Here is a 16791-nt window from a genome sequence, read left to right on the forward strand (position 1 = left end):
CCAGCTGATATTCTAAGGAACACAGATTTTGGTGGTATGGTCAGGAAAAAAGAGGGAAAATTATTTGCACTTTTTTTGCCTATAAGACCTTTGCTGTGCCTCAGCCACTGTGGGCAAACATGCTCATCAGTACATCCTTGCTGTGTAGCAGGAGTCAAACAAGAGACTTTCATCACAAACTTCAGCCAGTATCACACATGAGTGTATATGTATTCCCATGGACTTGGATTTTGACAATTCTGAAACGGCAACCCATTGCATATTAATTAAGTACAACTGGTTCTGAATTGTCTTTAGAAAGGTGCAAATTATGGCTTCAAAGTGACCCGATAGAGTGCAAATGAACGTTAGTACAACATTTCTAAAATAGAATCGTTTTAAATATACATATATAGATGTGAATTCTGAGTCCGTCTACTTCATTTTTTGGTCGGGAGTTTACTGCCTTAAAATGGGAAATAAATGTGTGAATGCTATCAAGGGTGTGAAATCCTCCATTTGTACAGACTGGAAACTTGGTAATAATTATGAATCTAGAAATAGCAGAAATTATACAAAAGTTTAGCAACATTTTAATTTTAAATGCAAGTATTTCAGGGGAAGAGTTTAAATCTGCTTGGAGAGCTTTTCTTGCAGTATTTGATACTAAAAAGTTAGGGATTTCCAACCAGCTTTTATAAATGCTAATTTTCTTGTAATTTTTAAACAGAAAATTGCCTTGACTAATCTCTTTTCTTTCAAAAGCTGCTTATTCTAAGTGTGTCTGAATCTGATAAACTCAGGAGCCCCGACTTAACCTAACCTAAATGAAACTTAACCTTTTCTCCCTTCTTACATGAGTGGACAATGGGTCTCAGCTGCACAGAGCATTAGAGAAGCTTGCCCAGTCTCTAGGCCAGCTGGAAGGCCAGGCTTCCCTGCTTTTCAGCCAAATAGATGCTGGCGCGGAGTTACCCTAGGGCAGAGGTTTAACACAGTTTGAATGAAGCTTGGATTTCGAAGTATCCATCCCTTTAGGTTGATGTCATTGGGAGTCCAAGACTCCTCTTTCATTAACTGGCCTCTCACATCGATGGCAATAGTGACACAAAACAGCCAACCACTAAAACAGTTGGTTGTCTTTTATTATTTGTAATTTTGTCTATTTGCATGAGAGCCTGGCAGCATATGGCCTGATGAATTAAAAAAAACAAAACCCTGTAAAGTCTCATCTACGGGCCAGAGCCTCCAGCTCATGGCACTAGCAGGGGCCAGTGGTGCTCCACCTGCCACTTGTCTGGAGGGTGGGGGCATAAACTGATGACCTACTAGGTTTCCGCCGCCAAATAGCACTCGGCTGATGCCATGATTTAATTCCTAACAGTACTGTCACAAATGGCTAGAAGTGGCAACACCCACTGTTTCAGTGGTAAATCCGATTGGCAAGCTACCTGCTCTTTGCCCTACCTAGTATTCTATGCTAATTATGTCCTATCAGGTTAACAGCAATAGAGGAGCAGAAATGCTTCTAATCCAATGCACACAAGTCAGTTTTGAGGAGGAGAACGTAGGGATGTAGGGATGCACGGTCACATTTTCATACCCTGCTAAAGGGATGAGCAGCAAACCAGGGGGAAAAAAAATCTTGGCAATGCATCTGTTTACTCTTTTTTACACACTTGGTCATTTCAAAGTCAAAAATTTATATAGATCTTATGTGTTGGTTTTTCTGAATTAGCCATTTTCTTCAGCTGTCAAGTTGTGTCAAAGGAATATATTTTATGGTTTCTTCTGAGAACTGAACATTTCTTTGCCTGAAACAAGGAAATTAAAATTATTTGGATTCCTACTTCAGAGTTAAACCAAATTGCAAACCTTATTGCTTCCTTAATATTGTATGTATGTGATCCTATAATGTCAGACAAGCCATATACACATAGAAACAATGTACAGACTTTCACTAATTTGTTATGAAGGTCAAAAAAAGTCTTCTTGAAAGCCAAAGTCCATTTGCTAACCCATTTTGATGTAGTTTAGAAATCCTTTATTTCTCCTGCATTTTAAGATTACTAAACACATGCGTACTAAAGATGTGTGAGTCAAAATTGCCAGCGATCAAAGAAAGGAAGAGGTAATTTGGGGGTAAAAGCTTCTATGATCTTATGAAGTGAGAAATTTTCTTGATAAGCCACAGCAGACACATTCAGCACTGTGAGGTTGAGTATAGAGAGAACAGTTGACAGCATAGGACACAAATCCCTGCTAAATGTTAAGCATTTCTTTCCCACTAAATCCTAAGAGTAACTGCGAAGTATTTTATGTTTATGATTTTATGTATTAGAAGCAGTAGAGCAAGGGCACTGACCAATCAGAATAGCAGCACTGGAGTAGACTCCCAGAAGTCTCTCTGCCTGGTGAGGTTTGACCCTTTGGTTCCCAAATTTGGGGGAGGTCCCCAGGATCCTGATGTAGGGGGGCAGGTATGGGGATTGGCAGGATTTGAGCAGTAGCCATTTACCAATATAGGAAAGTGCTTCAATTATTTATTAACTGTATCAACTCTGGTGGCTGAACATCCCATAGGTAGGTATTATTTTACAGATAAAGACACTGTGGCTTAGAGAGGTTAATTAATTTATTCCAAATCACACAGATGATAGGGGACAGAGCCAGAATTAAAATCCCTACCTGTCTCCAAAGACTGAATGTGTGCTTCTGTGTCATGCTGCTACTATAATGCTTCCTGGAAATTTTGCACTAAAGAGTTGAGTTAAATTTTTGCTGATATTCCATCTGAGTAATGTGGATAAAGATATCAGATATGCCCTAGCAAGTGATGAAGCTTGCCTGAGAGTGGAGAAATCTATTTTAAACTCAGTGGCCTCTAACATTAGATTGGTGTATGTTCCTATGTGCAATTGATGCTTGATAGTTTGTTAAATTAGAAGAAAACCTGTGTTGTTGTACCTTCATATAGAGAGGTGTGTAGGAAATACACCAGCCATTTTTTAGATAAGATACAATTCTAGGTAAGGGCAAGCTATTAAACTAAACTAAAAACATTACTTGTTTCCAATTGAGGTGATTTAGTTTAAACTGAGCTAAGTGAACAAGTTTTATTTCAATTCAAAATGAGTGTAAGTAACTAAAGCTTCAATTAAAAGGAATACTTTAAGGTTTAAAATTTTCATGTGTGGAAGTGAAATTTTTCCAGAGAGATAGCATCTATTAGGTACTATGTGGTAGTTGATTTCTTCCCAATGAAACAAAAACATTCTGCAAAGAAATCGGAAAGCGATGAGGGACGCCTGGGTGGCTCAGGGGGTTAAAGCTTCTGCTTTCGGGTAGGTCATAATCCCAGGGTCCTGGGATGGAGCCCTGCGTCGGGCTCTCTGCTTGGAGACTGCTTCCTCCTCTCTCTCTGCCTGCCTCTCTGCCTACTCATGATTTCTGTCTGTCGAATACATAAATAAAATCTTAAAAAAATAAAAAAAAAAGAAATTGGAAAGAGCTGAGATATTAAGCTTGGTCCCTTCTTTATGGGCCCAATTAAGGAAAGACTAGAGATACACCCAAATGTTTAGCCATATTCTATTTAGAAAAATAAGTTCAAGAACATTGATTTTACTGGATAAAATGTAGCTGGGAACATTCTCTAATATATGAACAGACTGTTCCAAATGTTCATTTGTAATTTGGTATCCAAATTTCCATATATAAAATTCAAATGGTAGTAGTTTTGTCCTCAGTCTAAGTAGTAAAATTTATTTTACCTATAATTTACCTATTTTTTATTTTACCTACAATGTTTTAGGCTCTACTTTCTATATATTGTTAATTAGAGAGGAAAAACATCCCGAGTACCAAGGTAATTTCCTGGAGCATACTTGCACCTGGACCTCCAATCTTGACATAAAGCAAGCAAACAAACCAAAACCCGAAATAGTTTAGACCACATCCTCCCATATTTTCTAAGGAGTAAGACAGAGGTTCATCAAGGAAAGGGCTGAAGGATGAGGTTATTTGCTTAGATTTGCAGTGGAGCATGGCAGTGGGAGATGGGGCTGTCTGAGTGGTAGAGTGTATTAAGCCCACACTCTTAGTTTCAGCTCAGGTTGTGACCTCAGGCTCTTGAGATTGAGTGCTGGTTGGGCTCAGGGAGGAAGGAATCTGCTTGGGACTCTTTCTCCCTCTCCTTTTGTCTCTCCCCCTACCTACATTCCTACCACACCACTCCTCCTATACCACTCCTCAGCCCCGAGTGCATGCAAGCTCTCTGTCTCTAAAAGAAATCTTTTTTTTTTTGTTAAAGATTTGCAGTGTAATTCTGGGAAAACACTTTGAAGACTGCTATAAATGTAAGCATTCCAAATTCCAGCGATTGGGATAGATTGGAGTACTTAAGAGTTTAAGAGCTGGGTAGGATTTCCAAGATCACCAAGTTAGGCATATCCTTCTAATTTGAATAAACTGAACGAAGCTCTTTTTCCTCCCTCTTTCTTTAATTCACAAACACAGGTTAGGTCTAAAGAATCTTTACAGCTTTGCCTGGCCCATTTATCTTCTTGGTATGGTCCAAGCTAGTTATATAGCAAGATTTACAGAATATTTGAAACCTACATGCTAAGAAATATTTATTTTTTGTTGCGACCTTCTTTCATTAATGCATCCTTTCTGTGAGTGGAGTCTGCTCATTGTGCAAATATTTCTCAAATTTCTGTCCTGTGCACTGTATAGTCTTAGCTGATGGGTAAATACAGAAGTAAATAAAATGGGGCTTCTTCTTTCAAGACAATTATTTTCTGGGGGTGCATGGGTGGCTCAGTTGGTTAAGCATCTGCCTCTTGATTTTGGCTCAGGTCGTGATCTCAGGGTCATGAGATCAAGCCCCATGTCAGCTCCCCACTGGGCATAGAACCTGCTTGGTATTCTCCCTCTTCCCTCCCTCTGCCTCTTTCCTCCCTAAAAAAAGATTATTTTCTAGGTTAGAACAAAAGATAAGAGTAAGTCAAATAGCAATTCAGGAGCTTAGTCAGGAAAGTAAATGAATGCTTCCACAATGAATTTTAGATGAGCAGGGCTGGAGTTCAGAGGAGGGAAGGAGTGCTGTAGCAGCATTGAGATAGACTGACCCATGACAGGGCAGGGTAACTGAGGCTGGCATGTAAAGTATTTGAGTGAGGAAAGTAGAACAGAAGCACAGAGCGTGGGACTCAGTACCAATGGATGATTTATTGGAAAGAGGACAGAGTCCAGGTTTAGTGTGTGATACCTACATTAAAGCCATAGTCATCCACTAATAAGCTGATAGGAGCAGTGATAACTTCTTATGGTGGAATGGCCCTGAATTTGTTGGGGGGAGGAGGGGAGGTAGTCAGGAGACAGAGGTTCATCTCTCCTACACTCCAGAAATAACGGTTTTGGAGGAGAAGTTAGACTTTTCCTGTCTTCATATGTCTTTTCCATTCTTCAGATGTGAAATAAGGGGTTTGCGTTGGGTGGTTTCCAAAATCCCATCCATCTCATTGTTTCTAAGGGATCAATTTTGATGAAAGGAGGATAGTGGGGTAGTTGCCGAACAAAGGGATGGGAGGAGTCTAAGGAAAGGGGGTTCTAAAGAGGACCGGAAGGGAGGGGGAGTGATTGGCAGCACACCAAGAAGTGGTGAACTAAGGAGAGGCAGGTGTGTCTAGAGAGGCATTTCTGGAGTTTGAAATGGCATCTGGGTCTGGCCTCAGCATTGGCACCACTCCGTCAGACTGCCTTCTGTTATAGTACCCTGTTCCCTAACACTTCTCTCTCCTGCACTTCCTTCAGGGTCCTTTCTCTGCCCTCTCCTTTCCCTCCCCAACAATGTAGTACCAGACAGTAAAGATCAGAGCACAGAAGAAATGGTTTATCTGCTTCCCGGAGACCGTGCTTTTCCCTTTTAGATTTGCATAGTTTGAATTGCTGTTGGTGGTGGTAACTGCAGCTCTGCTCCTTCGGTTTGCATGTCCAAGGCCCATAGCTTGAGCACTGTTTCCTTCAAAGCTTCCCAGTCGAACCTAGCAACTACATTTTCAAGTATCTCCAGCTCTGTGTGGGACAGAGGGAACGTTAGTTAGGAGCAGTGACCAAAAAGAGACCTAGTGAAGGTGCTTCTAGGGATCCCAAGGGAAAAAGACTGCTTATCAAAGGAGCAGTAGTAGCTATGGCCTGGGAGCTGGCCTCAGTACGCAAAGCAAAGCGTTTCTTTGTTTGCTAATTGCAGCCATATGTGGTAGTTCCATTAACAACTATTTGTTGAGATCTACCGTGTGCCAGATACTATTAAAGCTGCTGTAATTCTCTCTTAGGTCTAAGTCATTATGTTAAATGAAAATGGAGTGGATATACTTTCTTCAAAAGGGATTAGTATTTTAAAATCTCTTTCTATTTCACGAGTTAGCGTTTAGAACATTGACCATTGTGAAACTCTGTTAATATCCTTTTTTTTTTCTCCTTGTGCATGAGCTATATATGTTATTGAAAGCACCTTGATAGATTTTGTTAACACTTCTCTTTTAAGTGATCAATCTTTAAAATATTTCTGAAGAAGTATTACATGGATATGCTTGCCATTTATTTTTATTGTGAAAGAAATGGCTCCTGAAGTTAAAAATCATCTTGTTAATGTCTCCATCTCATCCCTGGTCAGGATCCTCTGTACTCCATCAATATGAACTAGCTGCTCTTCTCAGAACATACTGTATGATATTGTGCCTCTGGATCTTTGCATATGCTGGACTTCCAGTGGGGAATGCATTTCCTTGCATGGAAAATGCCCATGTGATGTTCTTACAGTTCAAAAATCTCCTTTGACCAATTCTTTCACCCCCAGTTAGATTGCCCATCTCCCCACTGGGGCCCAATATAGTGTATATTAACTTTTATTATCCTCTCACATGCTGGACACAGTTACTGGCTCAGTTTTCTTAACCCAGCCAGATTTTACGACCTCCAGGGCAGGGACTGTGTCTTATTTGTGGTTGTATTCTCAGGGCATGAAGAAGAGAAGCTTAATATACAGACATCTAATAATTTAGATGAGTGAATAAATGGATGAGTGGATGATCAAATAAACGACATAGGCGTGCATATCTTCACCCCCTAGGAACACACTGTGCTAGTATTGGGAGGAATGCAAAGAAATATGAGATGGATCCTGTCCTGAAGGTGCTTACAAGACACAGTAGTGATGTAGTCTAAGACATGCATGGAGTGGTTCCTGGATAATAGGTCTTAAAGGAAGAAGCCTTCCTTTCTCAAAAATACAGTCTATTACAAAAAGTTTTGGTAAGGTAGAAGAAATATTTTAAAAAAGCAGAACTCTGAGGTTAAAATTATGGTCAGAATGCTTCACTACTCCATGTGTGGAGGTAGTGGGAACACTAAGCCAACTAGTGTTAAACACTACCGTTGACTTCTCAGTTTTACTAATTGGTGGCTGACCTGAACTTAGCACATTCTGTGTTAGATTGCTCAACCTGTCTGCTCTGCAGAAAGCCGCCTCCTTAACCACTACTTGCTTTCTTTTTTCGAGTTAGTCTACACCCAAAGCCACCGTCAGATGTCACAGGGATGAGACTTCACAAGGTAAGTTAAAACAAAACAGGAACAAATCCTTTTCAAAACAGAATCTGGTGAAAGCACTGGCTCAAGAATGATAAGCACCACTTTGCAGGGTTCCCTAGTTTTGCGGTGTGGAAGGGACGTATAGCTACCTGGGTTTGGTGGAATTAAAGATGGTGTGAGTGAAGTGAGACACAGCCTGGGGTCCCAAGTGGCGTGTCTGAGAAGGAAGCAGGTTATGTTGTCTAGACAAGAGGAAATGCATTTTTTTTTTTTTTGATGGAAGATGATTGGAATTTTAAAAGTCAAATGATAGGACTAGAAAATATAACTGATGTTTTATTTCTTCTTTTGTTTCATTCTGAAAGTCTGTCTTTAAGTCCAAAGTGGAAATTTAAACTTATAAAGTGATCCACAGAGATAAAGGCCTGTTGCTCAGCAGGGATCCTCTTTTTCTTCCCACATCAAGAGTTGTAAATTTGGGATGGATTCAAGACCATGTCTAAGAGTATGTAGCTATTTTAAATGGGGGTTTGATACTCATTTAAAATGCTGTGTATGTTTCAATGTTTGAAATCATTTCTTTTTTCCATATCGTCGGTATTAGATTACTAAGGCATCCTTAAACCTTCTTTTTCATGAAAAAGGAACACAGACTTGGCAGGTTATTTGCGGTTTGTGTTCTTCAAGACCCTGTCTCCCATTGAGCTTCAGGGCTTTTGTGCTTTTTCCAGGTTGTTTCCACTTTTCCCCTTTCATCCCTCATACAATGTAAGGTAGATCAAGTGAGAAAGAAATCCAGAGGTTCTGTGTAAAGACTGGACAATGATAATTACAAAGGGTCCTTTCAGTGTTGATATTTACACATCTTACACATTTTTATTGCTATAAACTAGTTTATTATCATTACACTTGAAAGTCCGCATTTTGGCATATTTCAAAGACTATTTCCTACCAACCTAGACAATTATATCTTGTGTTGATACGTGTTGGGCCTTGTAGCAAGCTCTCCTGGCCAGGAGCTGTGTTATATTTGTGCTAATTTAAAGTCTCCAGTTCTGGCTCTGGTATCTATTACTACAGAGGCCAATGGACCTGAGATGGCACCAGAATTTCATTTTTATTCTCAACCTGAGATGATACTGTTGTTCACATAGTGAAACTATCCTATTTCTCACCAGTGGCTCTAATATCCGCACCTCTCTTTGGATTTGACGGACATGATAAGCTAAGGAGAAAAGTCTGCATGTGTATAGCTTTTCTGTACATATTTTCTCTTCTTCTAATACTCTTTAAGGTTATCAGCAGATTTTATAGAATAGCAAACTCAAATGCCTGGCAAACAGCTGTGTGGACTCTCTAGAGCCAGGCTGCCTGCATTTTAAATTCCTAACCCACTACTACCCAGTTATGAGACCTTACGCAAGTTACTTAACGGCCTTCTGCCTTAGTTTCCTCATCAATGGTTTCTATTACACTGGGTTGTTAAATGAGAAAATTCATGTGAAGTGTTAACAACAGCACAGCGTATGTCACATAGTAAGGACTCTTTACCTTCTTATCAAACAGAGATAAATAAGTGTTTAATTCAAACAGAAATTAGCAAGCGTTCAACTTCCCTAACAGATGGAGAAATGAAAATTAAAGTAACAAAAGATACCACTTTACACACATCAAATTATTAAAAGAAAATTGCACTTGGTATCAGGGAACCATTATACTTATAAACAGCTTGTAGAAATGTCAATTGTGACAACCTGTTCGGAAACCAATCTAGCAAGATCTGTGATGTTTATTGTGGCATTTTCTAAAGTGCCTACCATAGCCTACCACGCCCTACAGCATCCGGGCCCTGGGCGTGATATCTTGCTGATGCCTTTGCCTCCGTCCTAGTGCTCATTGCGCATCAGTCACAAGGGCATGGCCGCGTTGCCCTTTGTCTTCAGTCACACTGCACACGCTCTCCCTTCAGACCCTCCGTGCTCTTCTACTCTCAGTCACTCACTCTGTGCATGTGCTCTCCTTTCAGAGACCTGGTGCTGTTCGGTCTACTTGATCGCTCTTCTCCTAACCCTCCTTCTTGTTTACTCTCTCAAACCTTTCAGGTTGTCTGAGAGCAGTTCTCCCTACCTCTGCATTTAAAGTAATAAGTAATTTCCTGTAACCTTCTCTTTCCCTATTTAGCTTTAGAAAAATATCACATTATGTTACATAATAAAGCATTGTCCATCCCTTCTTCTAGAATGGATGTTCTGTGAGGGCGGGGATTTTGTTCACTGCTGTTGCTGGAGTCAAACCAGATGGTACTAGAGGGCCATCTGATAAAGACATGTTGCCTGAATGAACTTTTTGTAGTAGCAAATGAACATATAAACAAAAGGTAAGAGAATGGTGATGAATTGTGACATATCAATAACATGAAGTATTACCAACTCCTGAGAAGAATGAATTAGAGCTATATCGCGGAGGGGTTTCTAAAATGTATTAAGGAAGAAGTACAGGAACAGAAATGTGTATATAATACGGCCCCAAGCAGTGATCAAACCTTACACTTATACATGATTTCATGGGAATGGGTATAGAAACACACTCACCAGGTTGTAAATGTTGATTATCTAGGGAAGAGGGTACAGGATGATTGTTGAGCAGGATGTAGAAAGGGAGCCAGAAGGCTAAAAGTTGGAGGAAAGGCAAATAAAATGATTGCCAATATGGGATCCAGCTTCACACCAGCTTCAGTCACATCCTTCTCCACCGCCACTCCCACTGAGGCTTAGTGTCAGGCTCTGACACCAGGCGGCTGATTCACCCCAGTTCAGTACTCTCCTTTGGGAGTCAGTGTTGATGTTCTGGTAGAGGTTCCAGGAAGTGTACACAAGTCTTGCCCTTGCCTATCACTTGAAATCTTGCATTCTCTGAGAAAGCTATTTGTCTTTTACTGAGGACTTTACTTTTGTTTTTTATGCAAGGAGTCCTTGATGCTCTGTGGTTGTTACTTCTCACCTTTCGGGGGTTCTGAAGAAACACTGTGAAGTTGATTCCTGACTGCTTGGGCCTTTTCTATTCACTAGGGCCCATAAGGCTCCTGAGCCAGGGAAGTGTACCCGGGAGGATGACAGCATTGATTAATGGTCATGTGCTTTGCATACCTTTGCATACATGTAGGGAACTCTATGGAGCTCTCAGAAATTTTGGGAAAAAATAACAAATAGAAATGATAAACATTATTTATTTATTTATTTATTTATTTATTTATTTAAATGTTTTATTTATTTGACAGAGAGAAATCACAACTAGGCAGAGAGGCAGGCAGAGAGAGAGGAGGAAGCAGGCTTCGCGCCGAGCAGAGAGCCCGATGTGGGGCTTGATTCCAGGACCCTGGGATCAAGACCCGAGCTGAAGGCAGAGGCTTTAACCCACTGAGCCACCCAGGCGCCCCAGAAATGATAAACATTTTGAAAATAAAGCAGCATTACCTTAGAAATACAAGAAAGCAGAGGTAAAATATATGGTTTAAATCATTAACAGTACAATTGATGACCAGGAAAAAAAACCCATATTTTCAGGTAAGAATATATCCCCTTTATCATACGGTTCAGTCCTCTGAGCTTTATATTTATTAGTCTGATTGTATTTTCTACCAGCTCTAAGGATGGGATTGTGTCCCGTTTTTACTGACATTGGATGGCAGTTTACATTCATCCATTTGTCTTCACTTTAAATATAATAATTTAGGGATGCTGATTCTAAACTTAGGCTCCCTGAAGGCAAGATAACATTTCATAGTGACTGATTTTAGAAGACAAAATTGTTTTGCTACCATATAAGTGTGCCATTACTTCTATCTTTACAGAGTTTCTAGCTTATTACTGTCTAGATGAACATCAATAGTATAACTTGAGAAAGACATAAAAAATTATCCTAGTACAGAAAGAAACTGGGCCAACACGTGCCACAAGCCATTTTGGACATTTTTAAGTTAGTTCAAAAATTATTTTCCTGAGAGGAGAAAAAGATGTTTAAATTCTGAATTTGAGAAAAATTCCTAAGAATATTTATCTGAGACTTAGGTTTTCTTGAGCAGTTTCTTCCATCAACATATTTATAAAACGCAACTCTTTCTTTTTCTTAAAAAAAAAAAAAAAAGAAAGTACATAATATGAAGAAGAGACATGGGGGTGATAGACTAACATCATGTAAAAATTCTGGATTTCAAACATGCATGCTTAATAATCATCAACCAACAACAAATTGCAGTTATTAGTAATTGTTTTCTTTTACTACAAATGCTGGGACTTGATAGTCACTTGCTTAGGACAGAAGTCTCTTGATTGTGTGAACTAGCATAACTCAAAAGAAATATATTAATAAATCAGAAAATGGAAATACCCTTTTCACTTTTTTTTTTTTTTTAAGTTATGTTGGAGGAAATCAGTAGTATATAAAGGGCAGTAGGTCGGACTGCTGCTCTTTCTGTGGTCTCATGATTGATCTTTCACCTTTTGTTGCTTTAAGTTAACTCCTCTGAAAAGCTGTTTGTATAGGGGCGAGGAAGAAAGGGTTGGGGGGTTTTGTAGTGTCCTTTTCAAGGTTCATGAGCTAGACTTGAATAAGAAAGCCATGCTGAAAACCCATGCTATTAGAATTATGGGGGAAGTTTACATGTGTTGATTAGCCGAGAAGCTCACTTTCAGTATTATCATGCTACAGTCATTCCACTTGTGTTCTGATAAAAGTCAGTATAGATATTAGACATCAGCTCAATGACTCCTGACAAGACCTGTTTCTATAGAGCGAACCCTCTAGCACCCTAGGGTTTTGTTTCATTGTAAAGTCTAACATCTTTACCCTTTTTAAGATCTTGGAACCTAAAACAATTAAATAATGTACTTCAATCTTATTAGTAGAGAAAATAGTAGAGAAAATTAGTAGCAGAAAATGTATTGACTAACTACAGTGGCCTTTCATCCTGAACACCTAGCGTCACCCTGGAGAATCTTCACAGTAATTGAAATAAAAGCCTTAGCGAGCTCTTCCCTGTATTATAAATGTGTCTGCCAAGCAATATGCTCAGAAGCATATTAATGGACAGCTGTTTAAGATAATATTCTTTATAAATGTCATTGACCTATCTACTCCATATTTCTAGTCTCTTCTAAGAGTTATAATTTTATGTTCTCATGTTAAAACTACATGAATATAATTCATTTCCAATAAAATGTCACCAAAGAATAATAAACAGAATGTCTTTCTTTTAACTATACATATGTACTGATCTTATCTGCTACTCTAGAAACAATAGGAAGTGCTGAGAAATAAGTTGAGAAATAATTTCACTTGGAGAGCTCGTTAAATGTTTTAACATGATTCAGATATGAAAACCATGAAACTAAAAAAATAAAAATAGGCAGGTTACCAGGAACATAATGAGCAATATGTAAGTATTTTCACCTGTGAATATGGAGATCTTGAAAATAAGCATTTAAAAAATTCATAACTAAAATTTACTGAGTGTAGTAAACTTTTAATATTTTATTTTATGATCCACACATTATTTTTTTATAAAATTAATTTGCATAAATGTTTAATTTCTGTACCATCTCTTAATTCCATTCTCTTATATTTTCTTTCTGTATACCGACACATACACATACACACTTTTCTCTTCACTAAATACAAACATGGAATATTCTGGTGAAAATTGAAAGATTGAGGTCAGTATATAATTTCAGATAATGGCAGCTATAAACACTAGAATTTTCTTTAGAAAATACAAAGGAAGTATTCCTAAGAAGTGAAAAAATAATTACTTTGTGCAGGCTAATTTTACATGATTATGGAACATATGGATAAAATTATATACACCAAAATTATTCATAAGCTGTGACTTTGATGACGAATTTCTTCAGTGAATAACTTCATATAAAAATGAAGAGCAATTTGCTTTTGTGACAGTGAGACACATTCTTCCATTAGTGGCATCTATGTGAATAAAGACTTTGCAGATCCTCTGGGTTCCCTAACCAATAAAGTGGATCTCATTGTAGATCTATCTGAGCCTTGTCCCAGGCAGATGATGCTGCAAGAGTCAGCATGTTAAGTAGGCTTCATCTAGGACAGTGACGAGTCCCTAATGTGAGGAATAGAGCTTCTCTGGGCTTCAGCATAATGCTGTAACTTCTGGTTGCAGATTATACCTTCATTTACTTTTGTTTACTTTCAACTAGACAGGATGTCTGTAAGATTCATGAAGAATGAGCCCTGGCTCTTGGCCACGAGAAAGTTCAAATCCTTTCTTTTATTTTACTTTCTAGAGCTTTCCCCCACAATTTTTATGTATTGCTCTGTAACCAACAACCACAAGTTTATATTTGCTTTTTTTTTTCTTTTTCTGAACCCCCCCCCCAAGTAAATGTGTTAGAAATTGGAACAGATTGTCTGATTGTCACTTGCCCTGTGATTATTAGATAGTTTATTATATTTATTATTTTGAACGGTCTGTTTGTGCTGCTTTCCTTTTACTTAAGATATACATTGGTATCGGTTTCCACTGAGAGAAATCCGAAAGGAATTTTTGCTTTTACAAAAAAAAGAAAAAAGGCAAGAAACAAAAATAGCATTCAGCATTTTTTTTTTGCAGTGAGTGAGGCAGGATAGATAGAGGCGGTGTTTACCCCAGCTGCGAGAGAGACCCCACCAGCTTCTTCAGGAACCACACCCAACATCTCGGTGTCTGCCATAGCTTTGAACTGTGTCTGAGAGTATCTGACTTTATCTAGATTTGTTTTGTGGTTCCATCAGTAAGATGTGCCCTAAGAGAGGTTTTTTGGGGGGGGGTCTTGGAATGCTCAAAATCTGTTACCTATAAGTTAGTAGTAATTGCATCTTTGCCTTTTCTCCATTCTGGCTTATAAAATTTCATGGGCACACTCTACTTTCAGGTAGTGGGGGAATCTGTACTTAGTGAAGTTTATCCTTCGCTAACAGACTTATTATTGAGTGGACATGACTTCTAAGCCATTAAAAATAATATACTGTCTTGAACTGCATCTTCCAGATCCAGTATGAATTAGCCAAGCAGCTGGGCTGGGCAAGGGTGTTTCTGGCTCCAAGAGAGAGAACAGTCTTTCTTTCATGGAAATGCACATAACTTATGAAGTTGGAGGCAGAACCATGGACGGGGATAAGATTGTCCAGGAAGAGGGAAGATAAAGAAAAGAGTACAAAATAGCAGCCTGCTGATTCAAAATTTAAGCTGAGAAGGAAAGACTCAGAAACTGAAAAGGAATAGCCTGCACAGAGAGGATGAAGGGAGTCGTGAGAAGATTGGAGCCATCTGTAGTGTCGAGTGTTGCAACAAGCTTAGGAACGGGAGAGCAGGGAGAACAGACAAGCAAGCTCGGGGAAGCTGGTGCCTGAGACTTCACGGGGGCTTCCAGAGAGCAGTTTCAGAAGAGCTGAGAGGACTGGGAAGTGAAGCCACGGGCCACAAGCAACACCTGCAGAAATATCTGGTGATGGGGAGGAAGAAGTAGCGTGGATAGGCTGAGATAGAAGCCTGAGGGAAGAGGTGCATTGGATTTTTTTGTTCCTGGCAATAAAATTCCAATTCTGATAAAAATATGAGGATTTCATCTAGAAGGTCTCAGGGCTTTTGCTTTAATATAACAAAATAGAAGTGAACAAAATAGAAAAAGTTAATTTAAGTCACTTGACATAAATTATATTAAGCTTAAACACAAAATTTATTTATTTATGAACTCTAATGAGCTTAATTTAAGATACACTGACACTTATGAATATCAGTTAAAATGACAATGTTCACACTTTCTGTTTCTGTGAATACTTTGTATCAGTACTTTGTTGATGATACATGACAAATACAACGCTCTTAGTTCAACATTACATTAAAATGCATTTTGTCTTCAAAATTTGCTAGCATGTTTCAGGGGCGCCTGGATGGCACAGTTGGTTACAGCACTGACTCATGTTTGCAGCTCAGGTCATGATCTCAGGGTCATGATTATAGAGCCCCAAGCTGAACTCTGTGCTCAGTGTGGAGTCTGCTTAATATTCTCTCTCCTTCTCCCTCTGCCACTCCACCCTTGTGTGCGTGCACTCTCTTTTTCTCTCTCTCTCAAAATAAAGAAATAATTCCTTTTAAAAATATGCTAGCATGTGTCCTAGAAATATAAGAAAATACTTTCTCTATAATGGAGAGTTTCGAGTGCAACTTCTGAAAATAACATTGGCGGGGGGGGGGACAAAAGGCAACTTCTGTAAATTAAGATAAAAAATAGTCGTGTTAAATAAATATTAGGGACTAACAAAAAGGAACACATGTAAAAAGACACGAGAATGGTTAAGTTTTACATTCTCTTAAATAAATCTGTATTCCTACTGGTTCAGCCTGTATGGTGATGAGATGCTTCAAACTTGATATTGGCTGGATTTAAGCAACTTAAAAAAACAAAGTGTTTGGTCGGGAGCTTCTTCCTCCTAAACATCAACTTTTGGTTTTTCTTAAGGCAGTATCCTAGGTCCCCATCTCTCTTGGGAGTACTCCTTCCCTGTGTGGCTTCATTTGTTCCCAAGGTTTGGAGTATTGTCTACACACTAATGACTACCACGTCTGTATCTGCAGCAAACACTGCTGTGCCAAACTCATTGTCTGCTTTTTCCTCCTTGTCCTCCTGCATCTCCTCCTTTTTCTTCTCACAGCTTAATCAAGGAATAATAATTGGCAAGCAATAAATGGCTCATATTTAAAATGTATAATTTGGTAAGTTTTGACATATGTATTTGCCTATGAAACCAGCACCACAAATAAAATGGTGACTATAATGATCCCTCCCAAAACTTCCTCATGCCTTTCCCCCACCCCCTCACTAGTCCTCAGGTGACTAAATACCTGTTTTGTCATTGTGTATTGGTTTATGTATTCTAGAATCTTACACAAATGCAGTGATTTGGTATAAACAGTGGAATGATCCTTTAGCATTTGAAAGGTTTCAGGGCTATAGCTTTAAAATGACAAAGCACAAATAAGGTTACTTTAAAGAGCTATTTGAAATAAATTTTTCAATCTTTTTTTTTTAATCTGGCATTTTTTTTCACTCATATTGATTACTCTGATTCATCCATGTTGCTGCATTTACCAGTAGTTCATTGCTTTTTATTGCTCAACGGTAGTATTCCATTGTACTGGTTTTCCATTGT

General features: G+C 38.8%; 1 long non-coding RNA gene across 2 annotated transcripts in view; it reads left to right on the forward strand.

Annotated features, from left to right (window-relative positions):
- Positions 1 to 7289: 7289 nt before the first annotated feature.
- The window catches only part of LOC116597851, a 47779-nt gene continuing 38277 nt past the window's right edge, over positions 7290 to 16791 (forward strand). Inside the window, exons 1-2 of one of the 2 annotated variants that reach the window (XR_004288807.1) lie at positions 7290 to 7596; positions 10542 to 10703. This is a non-coding gene — a long non-coding RNA (uncharacterized LOC116597851). The remainder of the gene's footprint in view (positions 7597 to 10541; positions 10704 to 16791) is intronic. The other variant, XR_004288808.1, reaches the window with a different exon arrangement.

The sequence above is a fragment of the Mustela erminea genome, chromosome 8 (assembly GCF_009829155.1).
Source record: "Mustela erminea isolate mMusErm1 chromosome 8, mMusErm1.Pri, whole genome shotgun sequence".
NCBI classification, from domain to species: Eukaryota; Metazoa; Chordata; class Mammalia; order Carnivora; family Mustelidae; genus Mustela; species Mustela erminea.